Raw genomic sequence first — 20,506 nt, 5'->3', positions numbered from 1 at the left:
GATCTGTGCTTTGTAACCACGTTTTAAGTGGGGAGGGAAGGAAAAGCACTCAAGGGACAAGGAGCACGCGTCGAGTGTGTGGAGAAGGATGCTGCTAATAATGCAGAAGAGGGGTATAAGGGAGAAGGCTCCTCCCCTCTCCCGCTTGGCTCCTTTAAAGCAAGCAGGCTGCTCTGCTTCTCTCCCTCCTCCCTGGCTCATCCTCCCCCCCCCCCCCGGCTTAGCAAGCTGAAAAACTTTGCTGCTATTTAGCGAGCTGAGTGGGGAGGAGGGACAGAGAGCCTGCTTGCTTTAAAGGAGCCAACCGGACAGGAGCCGCTTACACTCGTGTAAGCGGCTCCTCTCCTCTCCCGCTTTGCTCCTTTAAAGAAGCAGGCTCTCTGTCCCTCTCTCCTCCCCATTCAGCAGCTCTTCTCCCGCTTTGCTGTTTCAAAGCAAAGTTTCTTTTAGATTTAGGGGAGCTAGTCTCAAACGTTTGTTGGGGGAGACCTAGGTTTTTTTGTGGGGGGAGTTATTTGTCCTGTCTTCACGCTTTTTATGATGGAGGATCGCTGTAGCCACCCCCAACGACACGTTCTCAAGATGGAGGGGGAGGGAACAGCTGCAGTCGCCTGCGGTTCCTGCGCAATGTTTGCCATCTTGCCAAAGGTTGCAGGCAGCTTTACCTACAGCAACTGCATGTTGATTACCCTCTTAAAAGACAAAGTCCAGCAACTGGAGGAACGTGAAGCTACGCTCCAAAGAATTAGAGAGCTGGAGCTCTCCTTGGAAGCAACAGAGCACACCGTCTCCACCAAGGAGGAGACAGGGGACTCCCCTGAGAAGGAGGCTAGTTCACCAACACAGGAGCCAGATATATGGAGAAACATGAATCAAAGAAGTAGGAGGCCCAGGGTTCGCTCTGATTGTTTAGAAATACACAATCGCTTTGAGGTCCTCTCCCCTAGCATGGAAGACGAAGAGCAGACTCCATTTGAGGATCTCTCCCTCATTACAGTCGATCAGGTATATGAAGACGAGCGGCAAAGTCAGTCCTCAGGGAATGTGCAGGCGACCTTGGAACGGACAGCTCACGGAAGAACCCCGACCAAACCTAAGAGGAGGCGTGTAGTGGTGATAGGGCATTCCCTACTGAGGGGAACAGAAGCAGTGATCTGTGGGCCTGACAAGATGTCTCGGGAAGTGTGCTGTCTCCCCGGGGCTAAGATCCAAGATGTAACTGAACGACTGCAAGGAATCATAAAACCCACTGACAAATACCCCTTCCTCTTGGTTCATGTGGGAACCAATGACACTGCAAGCAATAGCCTCCAGAAGATCAAAAGAGACTACGAGGCTCTGGGCAGGAAATTGAAGCAATTAAATGCACAAATTGTCATCTCATCTGTCCTCCCAGTTGAACGACGTGGCCCAGGGAGAGAGGGAAAAATAGTGGAAGTGAACAGCTGGCTTCGCAAATGGTGTAAACAGGAACGGTTTGGATTCTTAGATCACGGACTGCAGTTTCTTGAAGATGGACTTCTGGCAAGCGATGGGCTGCACCTCACAACGGTCGGGAGGAATGTTTTTGCCAAAAATCTCAGAAACCTCATCAGGAGGGCTTTAAACTGACTAATGTGGGGGAGGGAGACAGTGCTCCTGAAGGTAGGAGTCTATCAATTGATGAAGATGATCATCCAAATGTCATAGACCAAATGGAGCAAACAGCACGCAGACCTAGTGGTGGGAGGAAAAAATCCTTAAATAAGAGACACGGGGGAATGATTAATGGACTTCAATGTCTGTACACTAATGCGCAAAGCATGGGAAATAAAATAAACAAACAAGATGAGCTTGAGCTCTTGGTACAGCAAACTAAATATGACATAATAGGCATCACTGAAACCTGGTGGGGTAAGTCCCACGATTGGAATGTAATAATGGAGGGATACAATCTATTTCAGAGAAACAGACCAGACAAGAAAGGAGGAGGAGTGGCGTTATATGTCAGGGATGTGTATACCTGTGAAGAGATCCAAGATTTAGAACCTCAAAGCCAAAGTGAGAGCATTTGGCTCAAAATTAAGGGAGAGAAGAATAACAGTGACCTCATTGTGGGAGTTTACTATAGATCCCCAAGCCAAACGGAGGACATAGATGATGCCTTCCTGGAACAGATGGCCAAGCATGCAAAAGGAAGGGAGATAGTAGTAATGGGGGACTTCAATTACCCGGATATTTGTTGGATGTCAAACTCAGCCAAGAGCATAAGGTCAAACAGATTCCTCACTGGCCTTGCAGACAACTTCGTTGTCCAGAAAGTGGGAGAAGCAACAAGAGGAACAGCCATTTTAGATCTGGTCCGAACCAATGTTGATGACCTGGTTAGTGGGGTAGAAGTGGAAGGATCATTAGGCGCGAGTGATCATGCTCTTCTGAAGTTTACTATACAGCGGAAAGGAGCAGCCAAGCATACTAGGACTCAATTTCTTGACTTTAAGAAAGCCGACTTCATAAAACTTAGGGAAGTGCTGGGTGAGATCCCATGGACAGTAATACTAAAAGGAAAGGGAGTTCATGATGGCTGGCAGTTTGTTAAGAGGGAGATAGTAAAAGCACAACTTCAGGTAATAGCAATGAGACGGAAACATGGAAGGTGCCTAAAGAAGCCAGGGTGGCTATCTAAAGAACTTTTAACTGAGTTAAGATTAAAAAAGGATGTGTACAAAAAATGGAAAAGGGGGGAAACCACCAAAGAGGAATTCAAACAAATAGCCAGCACGTGTAGACACAAAGTCAGAAAAGCTAAAGCACAGAATGAACTCAGGCTTGCTAGAGAGGTTAAAAGCAACAAAAAAGGCTTTTATGGGTATGTCCATAGCAAAAGGAAGAACAAAGAAACAGTGTGGTCACTCAGAAGAAGAAGAAGAGTTTGGATTTGATATTCCCCTTTATCACTCCCCTAAGGAGTATCAAAGCGGCTCACAATCTCCTTTCCCTTCCTCCCCCACAACAAACACTCTGTGAGGTGAGTGGGGCTGAGAGACTTCAAAGAAGTGTGACTAGCCCAAGGTCACCCAGCAGCTGCAGGTGGAGGAGCGGAGACGCGAACCCAGTTCCCCAGATTACGAGACTACCACTCTTGGGGACACAGAAAGGGCTGAACTCCTCCATGCCTTCTTTGCCTCAGTCTTCTCCGATAAAGAAAACAATGCCCGACCTGAAGAATTTGGAGCAAGTGATTCAGTAGAGGAAACACAGCCCAGAATAACTAAGGAGATAGTACAAGAATACTTGGCTAGTTTAGATGTATTCAAGTCTCCAGGGCCAGATGAACTGCATCCAAGAGTATTAAAAGAACTGGCAGATGTGATCTCAGAACCACTGGCAGTCATCTTTGAGTATTCCTGGAGAACAGGCGAAGGCAGACTGGAGGAGGGCAAATGTTGTCCCTATTTTCAAAAAGGGGGAAAGAGAGGACCCAAATAATTACCGCCCAGTCAGTCTGACATCAATACCAGGGAAGATTCTGGAGCAGATCATTAAGCAAACAGTCTGTGAGCACCTAGAAAGGAATGCTGTGATCACCAATAGTCAGCATGGATTTCTGAAAAAGAAGTCATGTCAGACTAACCTGATCTCGTTTTTTGACAGAATTACAAGCCTGGTAGATGAAGGGAATGCAGTGGATGTAGCCTACCTTGATTTCAGCAAGGCATTTGACAAGGTGCCCCATGATATTCTTGTAAAGAAGCTGGTAAAATGCGGTCTTGACTATGCTACCACTCAGTGGATTTGTAACTGGCTGACTGACCGAACCCAAAGGGTGCTCATCAATGGTTCCTCTTCATCCTGGAGAAGAGTGACTAGTGGGGTGCCACAGGGTTCTGTCTTGGGCCCGGTCTTATTCAACATCTTTATCAACGACTTGGATGATGGACTCAAGGGCATCCTGATCAAATTTGCAGATGACACCAAACTGGGAGGGGTGGCTAACACCCCAGAGGACAGGATCACACTTCAAAACGACCTTGACAGATTAGAGAACTGGGCCAAAACAAACCAGATGAATTTTAACAGGGAGAAATGTAAAGTATTGCACTTGGGCAAAAAAAATGAGAGGCACAAATACAAGATGGGGGACACCTGGCTTGAGAGCCGTACATGTGAAAAGGATCTAGGAGTCTTGGCTGACCACAAACTTGACATGAGCCAACAGTGTGACGCGGCAGCTAAAAAAGCCAATGCAATTCTGGGCTGCATCAATAGGAGTATAGCATCTAGATCAAGGGAAGTAATAGTGCCACTGTATTCTGCTCTGGTCAGACCTCACCTGGAGTACTGTGTCCAGTTCTGGGCACCACAGTTCAAGAAGGACACTGACAAACTGGAACGTGTCCAGAGGAGGGCAACCAAAATGGTCAAAGGCCTGGAAACGATGCCTTATGAGGAACGGCTAAGGGAGCTGGGCATGTTTAGCCTGGAGAAGAGGAGGTTAAGGGGTGATATGATAGCCATGTTCAACTATATAAAAGGATGTCACATAGAGGAGGGAGAAAGGTTGTTTTCTGCTGCTCCAGAGAAGCGGACACGGAGCAATGGATCCAAACTACAAGAAAGAAGATTCCACCTAAACATTAGGAAGAACTTCCTGACAGTAAGAGCTGTTCGACAGTGGAATTTGCTGCCAAGGAGTGTGGTGGAGTCTCCTTCTTTGGAGGTCTTTAAGCAGAGGCTTGACAACCGTATGTCAGCAGTGCTCTGACGGTGTTTCCTGCTTGGCAGGGGGTTGGACTCGACGGCCCTTGTGGTCTCTTCCAACTCTATGATTCTATGATTCTATGATTCTACTTGACCACAGGCAGCGCAAAGCATAAGGCATTTTTTCTGCATGCCAGGCCAAGAAGTAACCAACATCCAGTTACTGAATAGTATGTTGCACTACAGCTTAAACTCTGGTTTTTTTATTGAATTTGTTATTATATATTATAAACCGGACGCGGGTGGCGCTGTGGGTTAAACCACAGAGCCTAGGACTTGCTGATCAGAAGGTTGGCGGTTCAAATCCCCGCGACGGGGTGAGCTCCCGTTGCTCGGTCCCTGCTCCTGCCCACCTAGCAGTTTGAAAGAACGTCAAAGTGCAAGTACAGTGGTACCTCGGGTTAAGTACTTAATTTGTTCCAGAGGTCTGTTCTTAACCTGAAACTGTTCTTAACCTGAAGCACCACTTTAGCTAATGGGGCCTCCTGCTGCTGCCGCACCTCCGGAGCACGATTTCTGTTCTCATCCTGAAGCAAAGTTCTTAACCCGAGGTACTATTTCTGGGTTAGCGGAGTCTGTAACCTGAAGCGTATGTAACCCAAGGTACCACTGTAGATCACTAGGTACCGCTCCGGCGGGAAGGTAAACGGTGTTTCTGTGCGCTGCTCTGGTTCGCCAGAAGCGGCTTCATCATGCTGGCCACATGACCTGGAAGCTGTACGCCGGCTCCCTCGGCCAGTAGAGCGAGATGAGCGCCGCAACCCCAGAGTCATCCGCGACTGGACCTCATGGTCAGGGGTCCCTTTACCTTTATTATAAACTGCATGATGGTAAGAGAGCTTTCTAAACAGTTTACAAAAATATACAACAGAATATTAAAATGATTGATAAAACACAGTTAAAAGCAGGTATTTAAGAGTATTCAAAAGATCTTTAAAGTCAGCAGTGGTTAAAAGGAAGTAAATCACATGCAGCTTCTACGTGTTCAGATGGGCTGGCCCTAACGAAAATGTTTTGAGCAGCACCCAGAAAGAGTACAGTGAGAGCACCTGCCTGGTGCCAGTTGGCACGGGGCACCAAAGTGTGGGTGCTGGAAGGCCTGGGGGGTGGAAAAATTGGGGGGAGGGAACAGTTTTTTTCAGTCCCCCCCCCCCCAGCCATTTTTTTTCAGGAAAAATTGGGGGGAAAGAGTGTGTGGAATATTCAACCTATATGAAACTTTTTTTTCATTTTTTCCGGAAAAAAGCGGCTTTGGAAAAAATCAGAAAATACCTGGGGGTTTTCCCCATTTCCCCCGGTTTCCCCCCAGGCCTTCCCATCTTCAGTCAGGAGAGAAACAGCCATATATAACGAGAGCACCCCTCTCCTGGCATGGGGGAGAGGAGGAGAAGCAAAGGCACCTTCTAGGATGTGATAGAAATGACGGGAGAGGAATAAAAAAAAAAAGTTGTGAGGAGTAGCTGAGAGAGAAGGAGAATAGAAGTACCAGCACCCCATAACAACAATTCATGATAATTAACTGTTGTTATGATGATGATTTCTTTGTACTCCCCCTTCACCACCGCCCCTTACCTGCTTCTCCGGGCAGGAGTCTCCGAGGCAGTCAGCTGCGCTCTCTCACTCCTTCCCAACCCTCACACCGCCAGCCCGTTCTCCTGTTCTGGGGCTTTGCCTCGCTCCCTCCAGGCATTTCCGGTCGGAGTGGCCCATCCCACTCCGCAACAGAAAATACTCATCCTAGGAGGTGGCCCCGCTCTCCTTCTGTCCCGCCTCTGACCGGAAAGAGTAAATTTTAGACCAGTATTAGGAAGAACCCCGGAGCCACTTCCGGCTCTGCTTCCCGCTTCTCGGTCTCCTTACGGACTCTGCATAGACTTAGAAATCTATGATTGTTCTCATTCTAGAGACGAGACTTCCGAGTTATCTAGGAAATGCCTTGCTCGCACACTGCGGCTGCGCGATATGATTAGACTGAGCAGAAGTAAAGCGAGGCGGGAATACGAGACTTGAGCACGGCGGTGATTGGGCGGCAGAGTCCTCACAGGAACAGGGGAAAAGGCGGATCCAGCTGATTTTAAACGGATCCTCATGAATTCATATGATTTTTTCATTCAAATTAAATAAAAACACCATGATACTGTAGGCCATGTCTTACTCTGTAGGGGGACTGGGTTAAAGGCGGATCTACACGGATCCTCATGGATCCTCCACTTTTAAAAAAATAACTCCAACAAATCCAGTGTCAAATCACACCTGGAAGGCAAAAAACGTGGATCCAACACTTTGCCGCGCTGCAGCACCACAAAAACATGGATCCTCATGAATTCATATGATTTTTATATTGAAACAAAATAAAAACACCATGATACTCCAGACCACATCTTAGTCTGTAGGCAGAACCAAACAAATCACGCATCCACTGTTTCATGGTGCCGCAATGGCGCAAAAACATGGTTAAAAAACACGGATCCTCATGGATCCTCATGGTTTTTGCACTAGATCAGCTCGAAGTCACCATCAGATCAAACATCATGGCCATGGGCACAGCCTTCACCACAAAAACCACAGATCCACAGCTTCCTGGCGACACTGTGGCCCAAAAACGTGCTTCTGAAGCACGGATCCTCATGGATCCTCACACTTCTAACATTGGGCCAACACAAACTCACCGTCAAATCACATGTCATAGCCGGGGGCACATCCTGCACCAGAAAAAACTCAGATCCACAACTTCCTCGCCACTCCATAGCCCAAAAACATGGTTTCGAAGCATAGATCCTCATGGATCCTCACGCTTTTTGCACTGGGCCACCCATAACTCACCGTAAAAATCACACGTCATAGCCAGGGGCACAGCCTGTACCACAAAAAACTAGGATCCACCACTTCCTTGTCATACTGTGGGCCAAAAACATGTTTTTGAAGCACGTATCCTCATGCATCATCTTGCTTTTTGCATTGGGCCAACCCAAACTCACCGTCAAATCACACATCATAGCCAGGGGCACAGCCTTCACCACAAAAAACAAGAATCTACGGCTTCCTGGCCAAACCATGGCCCCAAAAACGTGGTTTCGAAGCATGGATCCTCATGTTTTTTGCATTGGGCCCCCCATAACTCACCGTCAAAACACACATCATAGCGAGGGGCACAGCCTGCACCACAAAAAACTCAGATCCATGGTTTCCTTGCCGTTTTAGGCGCAAAAACGTGGATTCGAAGAACGGGTCCTCATGGATCCTCACGCTTTTTGCATTGGGACACCCCTACCTCACCATCAAATCACACATCATAGCCAGGGGCACAGCCTGCACCAGGAAAAAAACAGATCCATGGCTTCTTGGTCGTTCTAGGCCCAAAAATGTGGTTTCGATGCACGGCTCCTCATGGATCCTCACGCTTTTTGCATTGGGCCAACTGTAACTCACCGTCAAATCGCAGTCAAATCCTCATTGATCTTCATGTTTTTTGCATTGGGCCCCTCCCTAACTCACCTTCAGATCACACATCATAGCTAGGGTCACAGCAGCACCACAAAAAAAATTTAAAAAAATTCCACGGCTTCCTAGCCGCTCCATGGCCCAAAAACGGGGTTTCGAAGCACTGATCCTCATGGATCCTCACGCTTTCTGCATTGGGCCTACCCAACTCACCGTCAAATCACAAATCATAGCCGGGGCAGAGCCTATACCACAAAAAACATGGATCTACAGCTTCCTGGTGATACCGTGGCACAAAAACATGTTTTTGAAGCACGTATCCTCATGAATCCTCACGCTTTTTACATTGGGCGAACCCAAACTCACCGTCGAATTACACATGATAGCTAGGGGCAGAGCCTGCACCAGAAAAAAACACAGATCCATGGCTTCTTGGCCCTTCTAGACCCAAAAACGGGGTTTCGAAGCACGGCTTCTCATGGATCCTCACGCTTTTTGCATTGGGTCACCCCTGACTCACTGTCAAATCATACATCATAGTCATGTGCACAGCCTGCACCACAAAAAACCCGGATCCACAGCTTCCTAGCCGCTCCATGGCCCAAAAACGGGGTTTCAAAGCACTGATCCTCATGGATCCTCACTCTTTTTCCATTGGGCCATTCCAAACTCTATGGCAAATCACACGTTATAGCCAGGGGCACAGCCTGCACCACAAAAATCTATGATCCACTGCTTCCTGGCTGCTCCATGGCCCATAAATGTGGCCGTTATAAACCCAAAAACGTTGTTTCTAAGCACGGATCCGCATTGATCCTCATGTTTTTTGCATTGGGGCAACCCAAACTCACCGTCAAATTACACATGATAGCTAGGGGCACAGCCTGCACCAGAAAAAACACAGATGCACGCTTTTTCCATTGGGCCACCCATAACTCACCGTAAACATCACACGTCATAGCCAGGGGCACAGCCTGTACGACAGAAAAATTGGATCCACGGCCTCCTGGCCATACCATGGCCCAAAAACATGTTTTTGAAGCACTTATTCTCATGGATCATCTTGCTCTTTGCTGCTGCTGCTCTAGTGAGTGCTGGGTGGGCCGCTCCCTTTCCTGCCAACTCCATCTGGCCTAGGGGGCGGAGCCTGCACTCACCGCCACAGCTTAAGAGGCCTGAGGGAGGCGTCCGGGACACTGCTGCTGCTGCTCTAGTGAGTGCTGGGTGGGCCGCTCCCTTTCCTGCCAACTCCATCTGGCCTAGGGGGCGGAGCCTGCACTCACCGCAACAGCTTAAGAGGCCTGAGGGAGGCTTCCGGGACACTGCTGCTGCTGCTGCTCTAGTGAGTGCTTGGTGGGCCGCTCCCTTTCCTGCCAACTCCATCTGGCCTAGGGGGCGGAGCCTGCACTCACCGCAACAGCTTAAGAGGCCTGAGGGAGGCTTCCGGGACACTGCTGCTGCTCTAGTGAGTGCTGGGTGGGCCGCTCCCTCTCCTGCCAACTCCATCTGGCCTAGGGGACGGAGCCTGCACTCACCGCCACAGCTTAAGAGGCCTGTGGGAGGCTTCTGGGACAGTGCTGCTGCTGCTCTAGTGAGTGCTGGGTGGGCCGCTCCCTTTCCTGCCAACTCCATCTGGCCTAGGGGGCGGAGCCTGCACTCACCGCCACAGCTTAAGAGGCCTGAGGGAGGCGTCCGGGACACTGCTGCTACTGCTCTAGTGAGTGCTGGGTGGGCCGCTCCCTCTCCTGCCAACTCCATCTGGCCTAGGGGGCGGAGCCTGCACTCACCGCCACAGCTTAAGAGGCCTGAGGGAGGCTTCCGGGACACTGCTGCTGCTCTAGAGAGTGCTGGGTGGGCCGCTCCCTTTCCTGCCAACTCCATCTGGCCTAGGGGGCGGAGTCTGCACTCACCGCCACAGCTTAAGAGGCCTGAGGGAGGCTTCCTGGACACTGTTGCTGCTGCTGCTGCTCTAGTGAGTGCTAGGTGGGCCACTCCCTTTCCTGCCAACTCCATCTGGCCTAGGGGGCGGAGCCTGCACTCACCGCCACAGCTTAAGAGGCCTGAGGGAGGCTTCCGGGACACTGCTGCTGCTCTAGAGAGTGCTGGGTGGGCCGCTCCCTTTCCTGCCAACTCCATCTGGCCTAGGGGGCGGAGCCTGCACGCACCGCCACAGCTTAAGAGGCCTGAGGGAGGCTTCTGGGACACTGCTGCTGCTGCTGCTGGTCTAGTGAGTGTTGGGTGAGCCGCTCCCTTTCCTGCCAACTCCATCGGGCCAAGGGGGCGGAGCCTGCACTCACCGCCACAGCTGAAGAGGCCTGAGGGAGGCTTCTGGGACACTGCTGCTGCTGCTGCTGCTCTAGTAAGTGCTGGGTGGGCCGCTCCCTTTCCTGCCAACGCCATCTGGCCTAGGGGGCGGAGCCTGCACTCACCGCCACAGCTTCAGAGGCCTGAGGGAGACTTCTGGGACACTGCTGCTGCTGCTGCTGCTCTAGTGAGTGCTGGGTGGGCCGCTCCCTTTCCTGCCAACTCCATCTGGCCTAGGGGGCGGAGCCTGCACTCACCGCCACAGCTTAAGAGGCCTGAGGGAGGCTTCCGGGACACTGCTGCTGCTCTAGTGAGTGCTGGGTGGGCCGCTTCCTTTCCTGCCAACTCCATCTGGCCTAGGGGGCGGAGCCTGCACTCACCGCCACAGCTTAAGAGGCCTGAGGGAGGCTTCTGGGACACTGCTGCTGCTGCTGCTCTAGTGAGTGCTGGGTGGGCCGCTCCCTTTCCTGCCAACTCCATCTGGCCTAGGGGGCGGAGCCTGCACTCACCGCCACAGCTGAAGAGGCCTGAGGGAGGCTTCTGGGACACTGCTGCTGCTGCTCTAGTAAGTGCTGGGTGGGACGCTCCCTTTCCTGCCAACGCCATCTGGCCTAGGGGGCGGAGCCTGCACTCACCGCCACAGCTTAAGAGGCCTGAGGGAGGCGTCCGGGACACTGTTGCTGCTGCTGCTCTAGTGAGTGCTGGGTGGGCCGCTCCCTCTCCTGCCAACTCCATCTGGCCTAGGGGGCGGAGCCTGCACTCACCGCAACAGCTTAAGAGGCCTGAGGGAGGCTTCCGGGACACTGCTGCTGCTCTAGTGAGTGCTGGGTGGGCCGCTCCCTCTCCTGCCAACTCCATCTGGCCTAGGGGGCGGAGCCTGCACTCACCGCCACAGCTTAAGAGGCCTGAGGGAGGCGTCCGGGACACTGCTGCTGCTCTAGTGAGTGCTGGGTGGGCCGCTCCCTTTCCTGCCAACTCCATCTGGCCTAGGGGGCGGAGCCTGCACTCACCGCCACAGCTTAAGAGGCCTGAGGGAGGCGTCCGGGACACTGCTGCTGCTGCTCTAGTGAGTGCTGGGTGGGCCGCTCCCTCTCCTGCCAACTCCATCTGGCCTAGGGGGCGGAGCCTGCACTCACCGCCACAGCTTAAGAGGCCTGAGGGAGGCTTCCGGGACACTGCTGCTGCTCTAGAGAGTGCTGGGTGGGCCGCTCCCTTTCCTGCCAACTCCATCTGGCCTAGGGGGCGGAGTCTGCACTCACCGCCACAGCTTAAGAGGCCTGAGGGAGGCTTCCGGGACACTGTTGCTGCTGCTGCTGCTCTAGTGAGTGCTAGGTGGGCCACTCCCTTTCCTGCCAACTCCATCTGGCCTAGGGGGCGGAGTCTGCACTCACCGCCACAGCTTAAGAGCCCTGAGGGAGGCTTCCCGGACACTGCTGCTGCTCTAGAGAGTGCTGGGTGGGCCGCTCCCTTTCCTGCCAACTCCATCTGGCCTAGGGGGCGGAGCCTGCACGCACCGCCACAGCTGAAGAGGCCTGAGGGAGGCTTCCGGGACACTGCTGCTGCTGCTGCTGCTGCTGCTCTAGTGAGTGCTGGGTGGGCCGCTCCCTTTCCTGCCAACTCCATCTGGCCTAGGGGGCGGAGCCTGCACTCACCGCCACAGCTGAAGAGGCCTGAGGGAGGCTTCTGGGACACTGCTGCTGCTGCTGCTGCTGCTCTAGTGAGTGTTGGGTGAGCCGCTCCCTTTCCTGCCAACTCCATCTGGCCTAGGGGGCGGAGCCTTCACTCACCGCCACAGCTTAAGAGGCCTGAGGGAGGCTTCCGGGACACTGCTGCTGCTCTAGTGAGTGCTGGGTGGGCCGCTCCCTTTCCCGCAAACTCCATCTGGCCTAAGGGGAGGAGCCTGCACTCACCACCACAGCTGAAGAGGCCTGAGGGAGGCTTCTGGGACACTGCTGCTGCTGCTGCTGCTCTAGTAAGTGCTGGGTGGGCCGCTCCCTTTCCTGCCAACGCCATCTGGCCTAGGGGGCGGAGCCTGCACTCACCGCCACAGCTTCAGAGGCCTGAGGGAGGCTTCTGGGACACTGCTGCTGCTGCTGCTGCTCTAGTGAGTGCTGGGTGGGCCGCTCCCTTTCCTGCCAACTCCATCTGGCCTAGGGGGCGGAGCCTGCACTCACCGCCACAGCTTAAGAGGCCTGAGGGAGGCTTCCGGGACACTGCTGCTGCTGCTGCTGCTCTAGTGAGTGCTAGGTGGGCCGCTCCCTTTCCTGCTAACTCCATCTGGCCTAGGGGGCGGAGCCTGCACTCACCGCCACAGCTTAAGAGGCCTGAGGGAGGCTTCCGGGACACTGCTGCTGCTGCTGCTGCTGCTCTAGTGAGTGCTGGGTGGGCCGCTCCCTTTCCTGCCAACTCCATCTGGCCTAGGGGGCGGAGCCTGCACTCACCGCCACAGCTTAAGAGGCCTGAGGGAGGCTTCTGGGACACTGCTGCTGCTGCTCTAGTGAGTGCTGGGTGGGCCGCTCCCTTTCCTGCCAACTCCATCTGGCCTAGGGGGCGGAGCCTGCACTCACCGCCACAGCTGAAGAGGCCTGAGGGAGGCTTCTGGGACACTGCTGCTGCTGCTGCTGCTCTAGTAAGTGCTGGGTGGGCCGCTCCCTTTCCTGCCAACGCCATCTGGCCTAGGGGGCGGAGCCTGCACTCACCGCCACAGCTTAAGAGGCCTGAGGGAGGCGTCCGGGACACTGCTGCTGCTGCTCTAGTGAGTGCTGGGTGGGCCGCTCCCTCTCCTGCCAACTCCATCTGGCCTAGGGGGCGGAGCCTGCACTCACCGCCACAGCTTAAGAGGCCTGTGGGAGGCTTCTGGGACACTGCTGCTGCTGCTCTAGTGAGTGCTGGGTGGGCCGCTCCCTTTCCTGCCAACTCCATCTGGCCTAGGGGGCGGAGCCTGCACTCACCGCCACAGCTTAAGAGGCCTGAGGGTGGCGTCCGGGACACTGCTGCTGCTGCTCTAGTGAGTGCTGGGTGGGCCGCTCCCTCTCCTGCCAACTCCATCTGGCCTAGGGGGCGGAGCCTGCACTCACCGCCACAGCTTAAGAGGCCTGTGGGAGGCTTCTGGGACACTGCTGCTGCTGCTCTAGTGAGTGCTGGGTGGGCCGCTCCCTTTCCTGCCAACTCCATCTGGCCTAGGGGGCGGAGCCTGCACTCACCGCCACAGCTTAAGAGGCCTGTGGGAGGCTTCTGGGACACTGCTGCTGCTGCTCTAGTAAGTGCTGGGTGGGCCGCTCCCTTTCCTGCCAACTCCATCTGGCCTAGGGGGCGGAGCCTGCACTCACCGCCACAGCTTAAGAGGCCTGAGGGAGGCTTCTGGGACACTGCTGCTGCTGCTCTAGTGAGTGCTGGGTGGGCCGCTCCCTTTCCTGCCGACTCCATCTGGCCTAGTGGGTGGAGCCTGCACTCACCGCCACAGCTTAAGAGGCCTGAGGGAGGCTTCCGGGACACTGTTGCTGCTCTAGAGAGTGCTGGGTGGGCCGCTCCCTTTCCTGCCAACTCCATCTGGCCTAGGGGGAGGAGTCTGCACTCACCGCCACAGCTTAAGAGGCCTGAGGGAGGCTTCCTGGACACTGTTGCTGCTGCTGCTGCTCTAGTGAGTGCTAGGTGGGCCACTCCCTTTCCTGCCAACTCCATCTGGCCTAGGGGGCGGAGCCTGCACTCACCGCCACAGCTTAAGAGGCCTGAGGGAGGCTTCCCGGACACTGCTGCTGCTCTAGAGAGTGCTGGGTGGGCCGCTCCCTTTCCTGCCAACTCTATCTGGCCTAGGGGGCGGAGCCTGCACGCACCGCCACAGCTTAAGAGGCCTGAGGGAGGCTTCCGGGACACTGCTGCTGCTCTAGTGAGTGCTGGGTGGGCCACTCCCTTTCCTGCCAACTCCATCTGGCCTAGGGGGCGGAGCTTGCACTCACCGCCACAGCTTAAGAGGCCTGAGGGAGGCTTCTGGGACACTGCTGCTGCTACTACTGCTCTAGTAAGTGCTGGGTGGGCCGCTCCCTTTCCTGCCAACGCCATCTGGCCTAGGGGGCGGAGCCTGCACTCACCGCCACAGCTTAAGAGGCCTGAGGGAGGCGTCCGGGACACTGCTGCTGCTGCTCTAGTGAGTGCTGGGTGGGCCGCTCCCTCTCCTGCCAACTCCATCTGGCCTAGGGGGCGGAGCCTGCACTCACCGCCACAGCTTAAGAGGCCTGTGGGAGGCTTCTGGGACACTGCTGCTGCTGCTCTAGTGAGTGCTGGGTGGGCCGCTCCCTTTCCTGCCAACTCCATCTGGCCTAGGGGGCGGAGCCTGCACTCACCGCCACAGCTTAAGAGGCCTGAGGGTGGCGTCCGGGACACTGCTGCTGCTGCTCTAGTGAGTGCTGGGTGGGCCGCTCCCTTTCCTGCCAACTCCATCTGGCCTAGGGGGCGGAGTCTGCACTCACCGCCACAGCTTAAGAGGCCTGAGGGAGGCTTCCTGGACACTGTTGCTGCTGCTGCTGCTCTAGTGAGTGCTAGGTGGGCCACTCCCTTTCCTGCCAACTCCATCTGGCCTAGGGGGCGGAGCCTGCACTCACCGCCACAGCTTAAGAGGCCTGAGGGAGGCTTCCGGGACACTGCTGCTGCTCTAGAGAGTGCTGGGTGGGCCGCTCCCTTTCCTGCCAACTCCATCTGGCCTAGGGGGCGGAGCCTGCACGCACCGCCACAGCTTAAGAGGCCTGAGGGAGGCTTCTGGGACACTGCTGCTGCTGCTGCTGGTCTAGTGAGTGTTGGGTGAGCCGCTCCCTTTCCTGCCAACTCCATCGGGCCAAGGGGGCGGAGCCTGCACTCACCGCCACAGCTGAAGAGGCCTGAGGGAGGCTTCTGGGACACTGCTGCTGCTGCTGCTGCTCTAGTAAGTGCTGGGTGGGCCGCTCCCTTTCCTGCCAACGCCATCTGGCCTAGGGGGCGGAGCCTGCACTCACCGCCACAGCTTCAGAGGCCTGAGGGAGGCTTCTGGGACACTGCTGCTGCTGCTGCTCTAGTGAGTGCTGGGTGGGCCGCTCCCTTTCCTGCCAACTCCATCTGGCCTAGGGGGCGGAGCCTGCACTCACCGCCACAGCTTAAGAGGCCTGAGGGAGGCTTCCGGGACACTGCTGCTGCTCTAGTGAGTGCTGGGTGGGCCGCTTCCTTTCCTCCCAACTCCATCTGGCCTAGGGGGCGGAGCCTGTACTCACCGCCACAGCTTAAGAGGCCTGAGGGAGGCTTCTGGGACACTGCTGCTGCTGCTGCTCTAGTGAGTGCTGGGTGGGCCGCTCCCTTTCCTGCCAACTCCATCTGGCCTAGGGGGCGGAGCCTGCACTCACCGCCACAGCTGAAGAGGCCTGAGGGAGGCTTCTGGGACACTGCTGCTGCTGCTCTAGTAAGTGCTGGGTGGGACGCTCCCTTTCCTGCCAACGCCATCTGGCCTAGGGGGCGGAGCCTGCACTCACCGCCACAGCTTAAGAGGCCTGAGGGAGGCGTCCGGGACACTGTTGCTGCTGCTGCTCTAGTGAGTGCTGGGTGGGCCGCTCCCTCTCCTGCCAACTCCATCTGGCCTAGGGGGCGGAGCCTGCACTCACCGCAACAGCTTAAGAGGCCTGAGTGAGGCTTCCGGGACACTGCTGCTGCTCTAGTGAGTGCTGGGTGGGCCGCTCCCTCTCCTGCCAACTCCGTCTGGCCTAGGGGGCGGAGCCTGCACTCACCGCCACAGCTTAAGAGGCCTGAGGGAGGCGTCCGGGACACTGCTGCTGCTCTAGTGAGTGCTGGGTGGGCCGCTCCCTTTCCTGCCAACTCCATCTGGCCTAGGGGGCGGAGCCTGCACTCACCGCCACAGCTTAAGAGGCCTGAGGGAGGCGTCCGGGACACTGCTGCTGCTGCTCTAGTGAGTGCTGGGTGGGCCGCTCCCTCTCCTGCCAACTCCATCTGGCCTAGGGGGCGGAGCCTGCACTCACCGCCACAGCTTAAGAGGCCTGAGGGAGGCTTCCGGGACACTGCTGCTGCTCTAGAGAGTGCTGGGTGGGCCGCTCCCTTTCCTGCCAACTCCATCTGGCCTAGGGGGCGGAGTCTGCACTCACCGCCACAGCTTAAGAGGCCTGAGGGAGGCTTCCGGGACACTGTTGCTGCTGCTGCTGCTCTAGTGAGTGCTAGGTGGGCCACTCCCTTTCCTGCCAACTCCATCTGGCCTAGGGGGCGGAGCCTGCACTCACCGCCACAGCTTAAGAGCCCTGAGGGAGGCTTCCCGGACACTGCTGCTGCTCTAGAGAGTGCTGGGTGGGCCGCTCCCTTTCCTGCCAACTCCATCTGGCCTAGGGGGCGGAGCCTGCACGCACCGCCACAGCTGAAGAGGCCTGAGGGAGGCTTCCGGGACACTGCTGCTGCTGCTGCTGCTGCTGCTGCTGCTGCTCTAGTGAGTGCTGGGTGGGCCGCTCCCTTTCCTGCCAACTCCATCTGGCCTAGGGGGCGGAGCCTGCACTCACCGCCACAGCTGAAGAGGCCTGAGGGAGGCTTCTGGGACACTGCTGCTGCTGCTGCTGCTGCTCTAGTGAGTGTTGGGTGAGCCGCTCCCTTTCCTGCCAACTCCATCTGGCCTAGGGGGCGGAGCCTTCACTCACCGCCACAGCTTAAGAGGCCTGAGGGAGGCTTCCGGGACACTGCTGCTGCTCTAGTGAGTGCTGGGTGGGCCGCTCCCTTTCCCGCAAACTCCATCTGGCCTAAGGGGAGGAGCCTGCACTCACCACCACAGCTGAAGAGGCCTGAGGGAGGCTTCTGGGACACTGCTGCTGCTGCTACTGCTCTAGTAAGTGCTGGGTGGGCCGCTCCCTTTCCTGCCAACGCCATCTGGCCTAGGGGGCGGAGCCTGCACTCACCGCCACAGCTTAAGAGGCCTGAGGGAGGCGTCCGGAACACTGCTGCTGCTGCTCTAGTGAGTGCTGGGTGGGCCGCTCCCTCTCCTGCCAACTCCATCTGGCCTAGGGGGCGGAGCCTGCACTCACCGCCACAGCTTAAGAGGCCTGTGGGAGGCTTTTGGGACACTGCTGCTGCTGCTCTAGTGAGTGCTGGGTGGGCCGCTCCCTTTCCTGCCAACTCCATCTGGCCTAGGGGGCGGAGCCTGCACTCACCGCCACAGCTTAAGAGGCCTGAGGGTGGCGTCCGGGACACTGCTGCTGCTGCTCTAGTGAGTGCTGGGTGGGCCGCTCCCTTTCCTGCCAACTCCATCTGGCCTAGGGGGCGGAGTCTGCACTCACCGCCACAGCTTAAGAGGCCTGAGGGAGGCTTCCTGGACACTGTTGCTGCTGCTGCTGCTCTAGTGAGTGGTAGGTGGGCCACTCCCTTTCCTGCCAACTCCATCTGGCCTAGGGGGCGGAGCCTGCACTCACCGCCACAGCTTAAGAGGCCTGAGGGAGGCTTCCGGGACACTGCTGCTGCTCTAGAGAGTGCTGGGTGGGCCGCTCCCTTTCCTGCCAACTCCATCTGGCCTAGGGGGCGGAGCCTGCACGCACCGCCACAGCTTAAGAGGCCTGAGGGAGGCTTCTGGGACACTGCTGCTGCTGCTGCTGGTCTAGTGAGTGTTGGGTGAGCCGCTCCCTTTCCTGCCAACTCCATCGGGCCAAGGGGGCGGAGCCTGCACTCACCGCCACAGCTGAAGAGGCCTGAGGGAGGCTTCTGGGACACTGCTGCTGCTGCTGCTGCTCTAGTAAGTGCTGGGTGGGCCACTCCCTTTCCTGCCAACGCCATCTGGCCTAGGGGGCGGAGCCTGCACTCACCGCCACAGCTTCAGAGGCCTGAGGGAGGCTTCTGGGACACTGCTGCTGCTGCTGCTGCTCTAGTGAGTGCTGGGTGGGCCGCTCCCTTTCCTGCCAACTCCATCTGGCCTAGGGGGCGGAGCCTGCACTCACCGCCACAGCTTAAGAGGCCTGAGGGAGGCTTCCGGGACACTGCTGCTGCTCTAGTGAGTGCTGGGTGGGCCGCTTCCTTTCCTCCCAACTCCATCTGGCCTAGGGGGCGGAGCCTGCACTCACCGCCACAGCTTAAGAGGCCTGAGGGAGGCTTCTGGGACACTGCTGCTGCTGCTGCTCTAGTGAGTGCTGGGTGGGCCGCTCCCTTTCCTGCCAACTCCATCTGGCCTAGGGGGCGGAGCCTGCACTCACCGCCACAGCTGAAGAGGCCTGAGGGAGGCTTCTGGGACACTGCTGCTGCTGCTCTAGTAAGTGCTGGGTGGGACGCTCCCTTTCCTGCCAACGCCATCTGGCCTAGGGGGCGGAGCCTGCACTCACCGCCACAGCTTAAGAGTCCTGAGGGAGGCGTCCGGGACACTGTTGCTGCTGCTGCTCTAGTGAGTGCTGGGTGGGCCGCTCCCTCTCCTGCCAACTCCATCTGGCCTAGGGGGCGGAGCCTGCACTCACCGCAACAGCTTAAGAGGCCTGAGGGAGGCTTCCGGGACACTGCTGCTGCTCTAGTGAGTGCTGGGTGGGCCGCTCCCTCTCCTGCCAACTCCATCTGGCCTAGGGGGCGGAGCCTGCACTCACCGCCACAGCTTAAGAGGCCTGAGGGAGGCGTCCGGGACACTGCTGCTGCTCTAGTGAGTGCTGGGTGGGCCGCTCCCTTTCCTGCCAACTCCATCTGGCCTAGGGGGCGGAGCCTGCACTCACCGCCACAGCTTAAGAGGCCTGAGGGAGGCGTCCGGGACACTGCTGCTGCTGCTCTAGTGAGTGCTGGGTGGGCCGCTCCCTCTCCTGCCAACTCCATCTGGCCTAGGGGGCGGAGCCTGCACTCACCGCCACAGCTTAAGAGGCCTGAGGGAGGCTTCCGGGACACTGCTGCTGCTCTAGAGAGTGCTGGGTGGGCCGCTCCCTTTCCTGCCAACTCCATCTGGCCTAGGGGGCGGAGTCTGCACTCACCGCCACAGCTTAAGAGGCCTGAGGGAGGCTTCCGGGACACTGTTGCTGCTGCTGCTGCTCTAGTGAGTGCTAGGTGGGCCACTCCCTTTCCTGCCAACTCCATCTGGCCTAGGGGGCGGAGCCTGCACTCACCGCCACAGCTTAAGAGCCCTGAGGGAGGCTTCCCGGACACTGCTGCTGCTCTAGAGAGTGCTGGGTGGGCCGCTCCCTTTCCTGCCAACTCCATCTGGCCTAGGGGGCGGAGCCTGCACGCACCGCCACAGCTGAAGAGGCCTGAGGGAGGCTTCCGGGACACTGCTGCTGCTGCTGCTGCTGCTGCTGCTGCTGCTGCTCTAGTGAGTGCTGGGTGGGCCGCTCCCTTTCCTGCCAACTCCATCTGGCCTAGGGGGCGGAGCCTACACTCACCGCCACAGCTTAAGAGGCCTGAGGGAGGCTTCTGGGACACTGCTGCTGCTGCTGCTCTAGTGAGTGTTGGGTGAGCCGCTCCCTTTCCTGCCAACTCCATCTGGCCTAGGGGGCGGAGCCTTCACTCACCGCCACAGCTTAAGAGGCCTGAGGGAGGCTTCCGGGACACTGCTGCTGCTCTAGTGAGTGCTGGGTGGGCCGCTCCCTTTCCCGCAAACTCCATCTGGCCTAAGGGGAGGAGCCTGCACTCACCACCACAGCTGAAGAGGCCTGAGGGAGGCTTCTGGGACACTGCTGCTGCTGCTGCTGCTGTAGTAAGTGCTGGGTGGGCCGCTCCCTTTCCTGCCAACGCCATCTGGCCTAGAGGGCGGAGCCTGCACTCACCGCCACAGCTGAAGAGGCCTGAGGGAGGCTTCTGGGACACTGCTGCTTCTGCTGCTGCTCTAGTGAGTGCTGGGTGGGCCGCTCCCTTTCCTGCCAACTCCATCTGGCCTAGGGGGCGGAGCCTGCACTCACCGCCACAGCTTAAGAGGCCTGAGGGAGGCTTCCGGGACACTGCTGCTGCTCTAGTGAGTGCTGGGTGGGCCGCTTCGTTTCCTGTCAACTCCATCTGGCCTAGGGGGCGGAGCCTGCACTCACCGCCACAGCTTAAGAGGCCTGAGGGAGGCTTCCGGGAC

The 20,506-nt window shown here is 56.9% G+C and overlaps 1 protein-coding gene across 1 annotated transcript in view; it reads right to left on the bottom strand.

Annotated features, from left to right (window-relative positions):
* Positions 1-6,434, bottom strand: part of LOC308467792 (putative helicase senataxin) — a 232,024-nt gene extending 225,590 nt beyond the window's left edge. The window contains exon 1 of the mRNA XM_080989496.1: positions 6,313-6,434. The gene's annotated coding sequence lies outside the window, so the exon portion shown is untranslated. The remainder of the gene's footprint in view (positions 1-6,312) is intronic.
* Positions 6,435-20,506: the final 14,072 nt, after the last annotated feature.

The sequence above is a fragment of the Podarcis pityusensis genome, assembly GCF_964106645.2.
Source record: "Podarcis pityusensis genome assembly, chromosome: W".
In the NCBI taxonomy this organism is placed as follows: domain Eukaryota; kingdom Metazoa; phylum Chordata; class Lepidosauria; order Squamata; family Lacertidae; genus Podarcis; species Podarcis pityusensis.
Note: the sequence above shows the minus strand (reverse complement) of the source record. Positions and strands in the feature narration are given on the sequence as shown.